Below are 13,051 nucleotides of genomic sequence, written 5' to 3'. Positions count from 1 at the left end.
TTATTTGGGCCATTCACAAGAGATAAGTGAGCGATGGGTTCGCTAACGTCGCCAAGTGACAGAAAAAAAGTATTAAAGGCGTTGGCTACTTCAGCCCCATATAATTGTATTCCATCTTTTGTAATTTTACTTATTCTTTCTGTTGACGTTCCAGTTGCAACTTTATGTGCTTTCCAAGCATTCCCTGGGCGCCCTTCTCTCGAATTAAAGAGGTGAATGTTAAATTGTCTTTTTTCAGCACGAAGGTGTTTCGTGACAAAATTCCTGTCTGACTTTAATATTTTGAGGGCATCAGGAGATTTAGTTCGTATGAATGTCCTATATAATTGATCTCGTTCCTTCAAAAGGTTTAACGATTCTTTAGTTATCCAGGGTCTGCGACTGTTTTGACATGTTCTGCACTTCTTCACTGAAAAACACGCAAAGTATACTTCAGAAAATTTGCGCAAAAATGTTTCATGTGCTCCGTTCGGGTCATTTGCTGCGAACACATTGTTCCAGCTGAGGTGTATGGGGGTTTATCGTCCCAAAGGGAATCGGGGTATGAAGGACGAAGTAGTGAAAGGGTCCGGAAATTTCGACCATTTTGGGTGCTTTGATGTGCACTGACATCATTCAGTGCATGGGCTTCTAGAATTTCGCCTGATGTCATTACTACCCGGGAGAGGTCGCTCGACCTTGCGTCGTAATCACAACCTGTCCATCGACTTATGAGAAACCTAGTTTTATTGCGAAAGCAATACTACTTACACTTTCACGCCTTTGCCGTGCCGCGGCGGTGACCACCATCGTGCCGCGGCGGTGACCACCAATGACCTTCATTTCACCTTGATTGCATTAGATTGGATTAGATTCGATTGGATTGGATTGGATTTGATTGGATTGGACTGGATTGGATTAGATTAGATTACATTAGAGTAGATTAGATTACGTTGAATTGGATTGGAATGGAATGGAATGGATTGCATTTGATTTGATTTGATAGCATTGGATTGGATTGGTTTCGATTGAATTGGATTGTATAACCGATGCATCACCACAAGTCTAACCACAAGCACCACCACCAGCTACACTACCAGCTGTACCATGACGTAGCTACGGATATTGCTTTCGCAATTACCGGGCTTAAACAAGCTAAGTCACAGCGAATTTTTAGACAGAAACCTAGATAGTGGATCGAAATCAAAAATCAGAAAAAAATGAGATTTATGCAAATGCAGGCACCGTCACAGCATAGTGGACGCCGGCTACTGCAGCTAGCAGTAGCCGGACGCTGATGGACCGACAACTGCAAAGAAACTGACACACAGAAGTTGGAACAGAAGCTGCGGCAGGTGTGAAATTCAATGCTATCGCACTGCATTTTTAAGATGACTTCAGCGTACCCATAGTTTCTTGCTCCCCATTCGGCTCACTAGTGCAAAAAACAAGCGTAGCGCCCTTACAAAAAGTTTTGGTTTGGTTTGGTTTGGTTTGGTTTATTGGGGTTTAACGTTCCAAAGCGACTCAGGCTATGAGGGACGCCGTAGTGAAGGGCTCCGGAATTTTCGACCACCTGGGGTTCTTTAACGTGCACTGACATCGCACAGCTCACGGGCCTCTAGAATTTCGCCTCCATCGAAATTCGACCGCCGCGGCCGGAATAGAACCCGCGTCTTTCGGGTCTGCAGCCGAGCGCCGTAACCACTGAGCCACCGCAGCGGGGCTTACAAAAAGTTTTAGACAGTCTATAGAGTGTCTATAGACTTCTGTCTATAAACTGTTATAGACTCTCTATAGACTACTGCTAGACAACAGTCTACAGGGAATACAAGTGCCATAGACAGTCTATAGACAATCTATTGATTTATGGCCATACACTGTTAGTAGACTTTTGTCTATAGACAGTCTATAGACTGTGAATAGAAAAAAAGCAATATCTATACGAGTCAATAGAGTCAATAAGAAATTTATGGACTGTCTATAGACCATTTTTATAAAGGGCGTACAGGCAAACTCCGTGCTTTACACCTATCCTAACGTCGGAAACTCCGTTTATTCTATATTTCACACGCGACTTTAAGTACTGGCGCCTTATTTACTTTTCCGATACTATTCACACTCGCTCCTGCAAAAATTACAGAAATTATAGGGGGTAAGGGCAAAGTGCCCTTGCCTAACTACGTATCCCTACCGCGAACGCCGTGTTCTCGCTTTAAGGAAACCGTAAATTTCGGTTATTGTTTAGCTCTTACAAACTTCTGGCGGCGCCAATTCTTAGAAAGAGAGATTCCTTCCTCCTAATTTTGAATTCCTGCCATCAGAGCTAAAATAACCTTGTCGCTACAACAATAGGCAGTTTTTAAATTTTGATGACATGGATATACCTAACTGAAGCTATTTAAGAAAAAAAGAAGTAACTCATGTATTGTACTATTCAATGTATCTGCCGGTATTCTTCATCAACACAGAAACAAAGAAAAAAAAACTCTCGGTATTCAAGGGCAGTCGAAAGAGCTGCCGCAGACTTCTCGCATGCGCCACCAGTGCCGCCCGTGGTTTAGCATTACTGCAAACAATTCGTTTGGTTCAGAACAATGTCATCGAGTAGTATCAGGCAGTGCGAGACCGCTGTAGCAGGCGGTACCACTCAAACTCCAGTCCAAAGAATTCTGAAAGCTCTCCTGGAGGAAGGGCGTGTCCAGACACACTCGTCAAATTGCACTCGGAAGGCAATCAAAGAGAGTGATAAAATACTGCTTGCTTTGGGCTGTCAGTCTTCTCACATAGCAGCGAAATTAGGGACTTCGTCGACCACGATGATAGCCTTGAAGTTGTTCACAAGAACCTCTCCAACAAGGGAAATTTCAAATACGAAGTATTGTTCGAGAAAACTAGTTCCCGGTGGCAGAGACAAAGTACTAAGGTAGTAAGAATACAAACTAAGTAGTAACAGAAAGTAGTAATAGACTTCCGAAAAAAGTTTTCTGTCGGTTTCTGCCGCCTACAAGGCACAGAATCTTTGTTTTGATAAGCTTTACGTTGAGCGGAAACTGTCGATTACTTTTGTGGACTGCATACTCGCGGGGCGCTATCCGATTGGCCGGCTGGCGTTGCGCGTCATAATATTTTTTTAAAAAGGAAGGTTGTACGTCTGCCAGACAGTAGGGCATATAGACGTGTCGCTGTGTGAAGGCACCCCACGCTCCAACATTGTGTTTCCCTTGTAGATAATGAGGCTTCTTCCGAAATTGTGGCAGAACGGAAATCTCATTCTGACATAAGGCAAATATTTCAAGAGCAATTTCCCCGTCTTCGATTGTTGAAAGAAGAGCTGAATGGCAAAAGTTTGGCGAAAATATAGGAGCAGACTGTTGTTCTAAATGAAGCGCTTCTTATCATTCATTGTTTGTCTACCCCTGCACAACTCATGTTCTACTTGAATAAATCTGCAGCCTCTAACGTATGTTATTACTTCCCTGCTTCCACCTTAGCTCTTTGCCTGTAATGTTTATTAATCTGTCTTTTGTCAGCCTCTAGGAGGGCCAATTTCAACGTGTTAACGACTCTGTTGTCCTTCGACCGGGGTCTATAATTAAATGGGTACAGACAAGAAGTTTATGGGCACCGTTTTTTCTTTCTTTTTTTTTGTAGGGGGGGGGGGGGGCTTGAAAGAGGCATACAGGCCTAGAATTTATGAGACTGAGATCAAAACACGTCTGCAACGTTAATAACAGAGGAAATCATCTCAGTTAGTTAGTTGGCAGTATCGGTATTCCAGGAGAAGGCAAGCGTGGCAGGGGGCGGCAGAAAGTTAGGTGGGCGGATGAGATTAAGAAGTTTGCAGGGGCGTGGTGGGAGCAGCTGACAAAAGACAGGGTTAATTGGAGAGACATGGATGAGGCCTTTCCCTGCAGTTGGCGCAGTCAGGCTGATGATGATGATTATCGGAATTGGTCGGTTCCAGCGCTGAAATGCAGCTTGTCTTCAAGATGGAACGGCTAAATCTTGGTCAGCCGCATTCCTGAAGACGTCGGCGCTACCGGCCAACATTCGTTGTTCCTGTGGACCACCACTGTGTTCGGTGACGTCACAAATATGGGGGCAACTGAACCTTCAAGTCATTCAATGCGGGTGGAATTGCCGAGTGTCTTCTCTGAGGACATTTAAAATCATATTAAATTATGCTCCACTCAAAGCCTGCAACAAAGCTTAGCTAGGAGGCATTTCCTTACGCCCATGAATCAAATAATACAGCTTGTTTGTATTCGAAATTCTCCGTCCGTACCCTTTTAAATATTTTTAATCGGAGCAGCTGCTAATTACACAAGAAAATAAGGAAAGCAATAATCCGTACAAGAGTTAGGATAAAAGCACAATTTAAAGACGTTTATTCGTCTTTCCGTTACAGAGGGGCTCTGGGTTAACAAGAGGCCGTGTTGCTTCTTTCGTGTCCAACACCTGAGTCTGTTGTTCTTTCCGCGCCGAGCGAGCGCTCGTCCTCCTCATCCTCTCCTCACATCCCTCTCTCCTCCCACGGGCGGCTCGGGTTGCTCTGACTCAAAGTTCGGGTTGCTCGCCCTCCGGCGAAGGATCTCCGTTGGCGGGGATGAGCTGGCGCTCACACAAGTTTTAATTTAATATTTCCCAACCATGCGAAATGCCCAACTAAGGCACTCAATAGCAACCGTAGTTGTCAGGGAAGTTAGTCGACCCCATGTAGCGCAGTCGTCAAGGGCCTGTCGGTTGCTCGATGGGTGCATACGCCTACTGGCTGGCCATATTTCCTTTTCAGGGAATCGGAGCTAGCAGGTCGTGCCGTCTACCAATTGACTAAGCACGCAGTGTCCCGAGGCAGGTTTTTAACGCTGCTTTACATTTTAGGTGGTCGAGCACACGGCAACGAGATGCATTTGACTGGATGCATTTGCATATTATTGAGAAAGCAATACTACTTGCACTTTCACGCCTTTGCCGTGCCGCGGCGGTGACCACCATCGTGTCGCGGCGGTGACCACCATTGACCTTCATTTGACCTTGATTGCATTAGATTGGATTAGATTAGATTGGATTGGGCTGGACTGGACTGGACTGGATTGGATTAGATTACATTAGATTAGAGTAGATTACATTGGATTGGAGTGGAGTGGATGGGATTGGAGTGGATTGAATTGGATTGGATTTGATTCGAATGTATTGGATTGGACTAGATTGGGTGGGATTGTATTGGATTGTATTGGATTCGATTGGATTGGATTGTATAACCGATGCATCACCACAAGTCTAACCACAAGCACCACCACCAGCTACACTACCAGCTCTACCATGGCGTATGTACCGATATTGCTTTCGCAATTACCGGGCTTAACCAAGCTAAGCCACAGCGAATTTTCAGATGGCAGCCAGCTACACCGCGATTTGTAAAAGTCACCTGCAGTGCATAAGAAGGATGATCAACAGTAAAACCGTTGCCAACATACATTCCGGTACGCTCGAAGTCATGAGGCGTTGAATATACATGGTGGAGAGTTTTTTTAGCACAATCCCTCCACCGTTCCTCAAAAGGTCTGCTGTTACTTGACCTTCACTGGCTGCTTTCCTCCTTTCCGTTGCTTCTAAAGCATTCTTCACTTCCTCTTTCATTATCATTGGGATGTGCGATTCCCCTTCGCCACTGCCTCAGTCCTTATCGTTCTTAATACTTCGGCTACTGCATATATTTGTATAGAACTTCTCATCAACCTTAACTTTCTTACAAATATTGGCGCTGTCATTGCTCTCCTCGTCACTTAGCGCGTACATCTTTTTTCTTCCTATGCCTGTATAGCTTTTAGGCTTCCTCCGTTCTTTAGGTTTCCTTCGTTCACGGTTTACTTCCATCTACTTAAGGAGTCTATGGCCTTATTTCGCAGAGAATTTTCCCATGCTCGCAGTGCTGGTATGGTCGTCCAGCAAACTCTGAAATTAGAGCCCATACTTATATTTCAAGGGCACCATGCGCCCCGGGCTAGACCACAGCAGTAAAATGACTCGCCTAATGACTCCCCTAACAGAACAAGCTGCTAACAGGCCTCGGTTGGCATAGTAGCTATACTTAATTAATTTCGCGCGCCTGTCTTTGTCATGCCGAGGCGTAGGCGCCGGTAGTTGTGTTGTTGCAATAGCGGTCTTGCACACATCTCTGCGATCGTTAAATATCGAGTTTCGAGGTCACTGTGGCGCCGTCTGCCGTCCCTCTTTTCGGTGTGCATGTTATGAAAGCCATCGAGTACAAAAGAGTTGACCTCGGCCACAGTTCAACGCAGACCTGTTGCGCAGTCGAGATCTAATTACTGCCGACGGCGTTTCTCAAGACGTTCATGCTTCAGAGACGATTATCAGGTTCATTCTTGGTTGAGTAATTCGTGGGAAGTGGGTGTACCGTCAGATGTTCAGTCGAAATCAGGGTCACAAGTTTGCACCCCTCGTTTCGACCTCAACTAGGCATTCTTTTTTTAAGCCTGCCTCGGGAAATTATTGGTGTCCGATTCGTTGGGATGCTGGATGCGTGGTTGCCCGGTCGATTCGCTGCTTTAACGACCGCCTCATAACGTAAGCAAAATGCACAAACCAAACAAAATGTGGATAAGAGAATTTCCATTACGTTGTAGAACACCCATGTGATTGTGTCTTATCAATGCTGAGTCGTTTGCTCTGCGATGTGTCTCATAGCAACTCCCCCCCCCCATTTACCCTTTTTAATACTGGGTTATTTTACTGCATGAAACGCAGAACGGCACTCTCTTATGCACTGCCTAAAATCTTGTTGCACTTTTCTTACTGAAGTTTCCATAGAGGCCTATGCCTTATTCGGCTCTATCATATACGCTTGCAAATACAAAAATACCAGATTAAACCTATTTTGTTTGAGTGAGCGTAGACTTGTGTCGGCAAAGTGGGCTTCAACTTTAGCCCATATATTACCGCGCTACCCGCCTAAGAGATGTTGGCCCGTTGCCTACGACGTTCGTCGTCGGCACAGGTGCTTAGGAATTACTGTGAACCTGTGCGCGCATCAAACGTCATATCAGAAGATAAACACAAGTTCAAAGCAAGGATACACGTGCCCTTCATTTAGGAGCACGCCTGTGCACGTGACTGTACCGAAGGAAAAAAGAGCCGACAAGGGAAACGAGACGTTCACACATTCACAGGTGCACAGGATAAAACAGGTGCAGAGCATGCGTGCACTGGCCTTTGCACAGCTGCACCTGTAAAGAGTGACATTACCAGAAATTCGAGACAAGCGGTTTTACTTTCGTCGGCTGCTAGCACGTGGCGTGTGGCTTTGAACATTAAAAAAATTACTCTTTGACATCATCAGTGGCGTAAGAAGGAAAGAGCTACCATTGAAGCGCTATTGGCTGCTAGGCTTATCGGCACTAGCTATGCGCTGTTCCGAATTACTGGTCATGTAAAACGCTATAATGCAGTAGTAGAACTTTTTGACGGGTTAGTTGGTACATCGTCTTGACAGAATGTCGTACGCCAAAAAAGGACGAAACAGAAAGGAAACACAGAACAGGAAAGAAGCGCAACTTCCAACTTTAATAACAGAAAAGGAAACCAGGCGCTCTTTTATAGCCGCTGAGCTGCATGAAGGTGCGTGAACTAATAAACAAAGCATATGTCCGATGGTGTCAGGAAAGCGGGTCAAAAAGGACTGTACTGTCAAACATCAAACAGTGTTCACAAAATGCACCACTAATGTGGTATACGAGATCCCTTTGACGTGTGGCAAAGTATATGTGGGACAAACGGGACAGTGTTTCAATGAGCGTGCTCGACAGCACAATGTGACCCTAAAAAGCAAGACGGGAAGCAACCTAGCTTTACATTGTACCAGATGTAAAGATTGTTTTCCGAAATTTCACGAGACCAGGTTTCTAGCCAGGGCAAAAGAAAAATTGAAAGAGAAGTAATTGAGGCTTTTTATATACATCAAAGAAAAGACAACTGCGTTAGCACGCCTTCTATTCTCCTCACCAGAACGAACTAGCTTTTTTGGATGGTTTTGTTTAGATGCCCTTTGCAAAGTCCGCTTGCTTCCTTCAATCGCTTTTATGATTGTTAATATCTTAGCGTTGGTTCTTATCCTTATTCATAATCTCTCAACCTGTGCTGTCATTCACACTCGCATGTGTTATCGACCCTGCTTTTTGTAAAAGCGACCTCCCTATGACTTGTTGTACGGTTATCACTCGTCCACCACCGCATTTGTTTATTAGTTCACGCACCCTCATGCAGCTCAGCGGCTATAAAAGAGCGCCTGGTTTCCTTTTCTGTTATTAAAGTTGGAAGTTGCGCCTCTTTCCTGTTCTGTGTTTCCTTCCTGTTTTGTCCTTTTTTGGCGTACGACATTCTTTCAAGGCTATAATGCACTTCACAAATTACGAACCAGTTAAACATGATCCAGCTTAGATATGGTAGCCCTCTCATTTGCGTGCATTTCAGTTTGCACCAAGTGTGGCATTTAGTGCTACTTCTGTACATTACACATTTCAGTTTCAACTCTTTGTACAGAGTGGGCGAAATCCCGTTTCACCTAGACTTATTGCTAAAAGTCTGGCGGGATGCAGACTGGTAATTACTAGGCGCACTGTGCCTGCAAAGGTCGCTCGACTGAGTTGCGAACGATTCGATGCCACCCGCCCTTTTCTAGGTGCTTCAGAGAGGAGCTGCCTGGCCGAGATCATGCATTCGAGTGCAGACGGAAGAAGTGCTTAACGGCAAAGCCGATGCCGGATTTCAGCACATGCACACTGGCCGGTCGAGATAGGCAGAGGGCGTTTTGCTCATCGTGCGGCGTTTCGCGCGTCACCACTCTCGTCGGGCTTTACCGAGTGCGGTCTGTCGATGACAGCTCTCGGATGAGAATTCTACCCCTGACGCTCGCCAAAAGGCTCGACTCGGTCGGTGTTTCGCTCGCGCGTTGCGTCCTTAATTAATGGTTAGCTCGTCAAAATGTTGCGCAATTTGTTCGCATCGCTAATAGCCCGTAACGACCACACGGCTTCTTCGTCAAGTTTTTTTTTGCGGCTTAGGCTAGGGTGCCTTCATCGCAGTAGGATTAAGCGATGATGAATCGACGAACAGACAGAAATATTGCAGAAAAATTGGTTTGGTGAAGGCACAAGGTGACCCTTTTATACTAGACAATACCGTAGCAAAAGCATTGTTCGAAAATTCGACCGACCAATTGATCAAACAATCCATTGATCGATCAATCAATCAATCAATCAATCAATCAATCAATCAATCAATCAATCAATCAATCAATCAATCAATCAATCAATCAATCAATCAATCAATCAATTTATATGTGAATAAATAAACACATAACATAATTGGTTATTCGCCGCCGCGGTGGCTCAGTGGCTATGGTGCTCGGCTGCTGACCCGAAAGACGCGGGTTCGATCCCGGCCGCGGCGGCTGGAATTTCTTTGGAGGAGAAATTCTAGAGGCCCGTGTACTGTGCGATGTCAGTGCACGTTAAAGAACCCCAGGTGGTCGAAATTTCCGGAGCCCTTCACTACGGCGTCTCTCATAGCCTCAGTCGCTTTGGGACGTTAAACCCCATAAACCAAACCAAACCATAATTGGTTATTCTAGTCAGACACTGCAATCTTTCGCAAACTTACTGCATTACAATAGAGAGAATGTTCAAGTTCGCTTTTCTATGAATACTAAAAAGTGATTTGCACTTCGGCAGGTTTCTGTTCCCACGTACTGCCGTTATCGGTCTTGTTTCCTAAGTCTATCATTTCCTCACATTGTGAAGCACTGAGACTTTCGTGCAATGATCGACCGCTCATGCTTGCCCAGTGGCTTCCCAGACTGGCTCTAAAATTTTAATATTATTAGGATCTCTTAGTGATGATTCATTAAATCGCTACATCCTCCACGAAATTGCTTTTCTGCTAGTCAGTTTCTGTAGCTCTGGACCATTGCCAGGAGTTTAAGAAACCAAATAGGCGTCTAATGCATGGCGACTAATGCCGTGACGGGATGGCAGCATCAGGCACCCTTTAAGGCAAGGGTGCGAGAATTCATTGACTATGCTTGGCAGCTGCAGTATGACAGAGCTGAACTCGCACTGAGGCTATGGTTCCCAGCTCTCCGCCGCAGCTCACACTTGTGGCTGAATTTCAAAGATGAATGGTGATGCAAGCGATGAATTCAACCGAGGTAGAAACCAATCTTTGAGGTACAGCAATGAATAGGGAACTTCGGGGAATGAATAGTGAGCAATGAGCAGTGAGCAATGAATAGGGAAAATCGCGTGAAGTTGCGCAATCGTCCATCGTCATGGTCCTTACACAGGATTCAAGCTTTGAAGCTCCGCTTCGGTTAAGCATTCTTTAAAATATCCCCTGGTGATCTCTTACCATACAGAGACAGAGCCCCCGGCATCAGTGCCCGACACTGGGAAACGTTGCAGTTCTGTGCGCCTCCAAAAATCCTTTATGCGTGTGTGTACAAAACATTAAGTTAGCTTAGTTTCATCACTTAAATGAACATTGAAAAATGAAGTTTTCCGCTCAATATAGCTACCACAGTCCAGCTATCGACGCGCCCATATCAGTGGCCTCTTTCCCAACTCTAATTTGCCACGAGCGATGGAGAAATAGTTCAATATTACAAAATCTTTTCGGGAAAAGTCGCAACACTGGTTTCCCTCCTGTCTCATATCTCAAGTTGAAATATCCGGTTTCGCAAAATGGCATTCCTGTGTCCTGGCCATGCCAACGTCACTCATTATTGAAGTCATCACGCTTTCATAATAGTGCACAGGTTCATCGCTCAAGTTAATGATGTGCATCGTCATCAGCGACATCAGTCGCGCAAGGTTTGCTGATACTTTACAGGATACAGCTCGGGCACCATGAACACTGTAGGCATAAGACACCGATAGGCGACACTGAGCGAGTTTGAAGGAATATTTTAGCAGACCTTTTCAGTGCGAAGAAATGTTTGACTCAGAGCGGTCGGTCACCGGTCCCCGGATAACAAAACCCCGACAAAGCTTACACAGCTGGTCGTTCTCAAAATGGAACTTTGAATCTCTCGACTCTGAGGCAAGTTTTTTTAGACAGGATTATATGAGAGGGCTGTAAGCAAGGATTTTATGACGCGGTTTTAAAGGGACAGAATGCGATCGGAAAAGTTGGTAGTCTGGACACAGCGACGCAATAAACGATGTTAATACGCCGTGTTGAGATGACAAAAAAAAAATGGCTGAGGCTTCTAAGGTTAAGCCTAGTCAGATGCCAAGCATATTGATGGCTAGGCTAAGTAATACATGGCTTTCCTTGGTTGAATACTTGGTCATTTTAATGCAACCACTAGAAGTGTAGCAAGGATTGCCGTGGCAGCTATATACGGGGTCATCGGTGAATTCAATGCAGAGTGTACAACCGCTGCCCCAGCACCGGCTACAAAAGCATTCTTGGCACCCATGGAAAGTACATTGGAAACACCCTTAGTTATTCCACCACCGCCACCATTCCCTATAGACTGTATTGATGTACCCCCAGCAGCAGCAGGCAGCGCCTCTGATGTGGAGCCTCCACCGCCGCGGCCAACCGCGCGAGCCGGCAGCCCATCTCTCCTCTGCTGTGACGTCATGTTGTCACGTGGTCAGCCGCCGCGCCTCTGATGTGGAGCCTCTGATGTGGAGCCTCCACCGCCGCGGCCGACCGCGCGAGCCGGCAGGCCATCTCTCCTCTGCTGTGACGTCATGTTGTCACGTGGTGTCACGTGGTCACGCTAAAGGTCAATGGTAGCTCCACCGCCGCGCTCGACGGGCTGTAGTGTAGCTCTAGTAATATGCTTCGCATAAAACCCGTGGTGACGAAGATGGCTAAAAGCAGAGGTATGAATTAAAGCAGCAGAAACCTACACTTACCATAATAATTTAGCGAAGTTTCAAACTTATATCTGCTCCCTGCGACGAGGTAATATCTGCAATTTCTTTTTCAATCAGCCCGAGCATTTACAATGCCAATGGCTCTTGAGGCTGAGGCTGTTGTAAGTTCCTTTGAGGTGAGCATTGCGATTATTAGGCAAATAACTGCTCCATCGCAGCGACACTTAGATGGTGATTACGATCGAGAATTTAAGGCTGAGATCTGTGACCTGGCAGATCTACGTCGCCGTAAGTCATCAAGTACTGCTGTCACTATCTGGAGTTCAGATAAGAGTCTCCGCTCTTGCCGACATTAAAACTCAACGTGTCTTCTGATCTTCCTGTCGTCGTCCACAATGGGTAGTTACATTCACTGAGGAGAAAATGAGCCACAGTTTAAGCTAAGGCTCTATAAAAAATAGAAAATAATTCGGGCTTCAAAAGAGCTCACGTTACATGATTATAGCTGAGGTTTCTTATACAACAGTGGTGGCAAAATCATCGAAAATAGAACTTGAGTGATGGGCGGAAATCTTTAAATTGCACTTACCGGTGAACCGCCGGCCTTTCAACTTCAATTTCACGCAGAGAAAGCGGAAATCGATACGAAACTTTCAAATGTTACGAAGAGAGCCAGATTAAAAAGCCATGTAGGAATTTGCCACCACATGTCATTGGATTAAAAGAAAACGTAGCAAAGTAAATTAGTGACAAATACAGCTGTCCGGTTATTACCAAGCTCCTTAAGAGGAACTCTTTGCAAAATGTCAGCGGAAGTTATGAAAGACTCTTATCTCACTTTACGGACCAGAGAAAAGAAACATCAGACACAGTAAAAAAATTCGCTCTACATTTCTCCATCATCTTGTCGGTCCCTCGTTCGACATTTCTTTTCGTCCTTTCTTTATTTCAGCTGGAAAATTTCGCAATTAATTTTTATGCACCGTTGACTATTCGGAAAGGGCAAGAAGGGCTAGAGTTTTTTATTTATTTATTTTATTTATTTACATGATACTGCCGACCTTTTTGGTCCAAGCAGGGAGGGCAAAAGCGAATTGTACAAGAAATGGTTACAGAGCATCTTACGTACATACATATGTTTAAAATTCATGCATGCAGATATA

The sequence above is a fragment of the Amblyomma mixtum genome, chromosome 4 (genome assembly GCF_055824585.1).
Source record: "Amblyomma mixtum isolate Tamu chromosome 4, ASM5582458v1, whole genome shotgun sequence".
Lineage (NCBI taxonomy): Eukaryota > Metazoa > Arthropoda > Arachnida > Ixodida > Ixodidae > Amblyomma > Amblyomma mixtum.
This window is presented reverse-complemented; position numbering follows the sequence as displayed.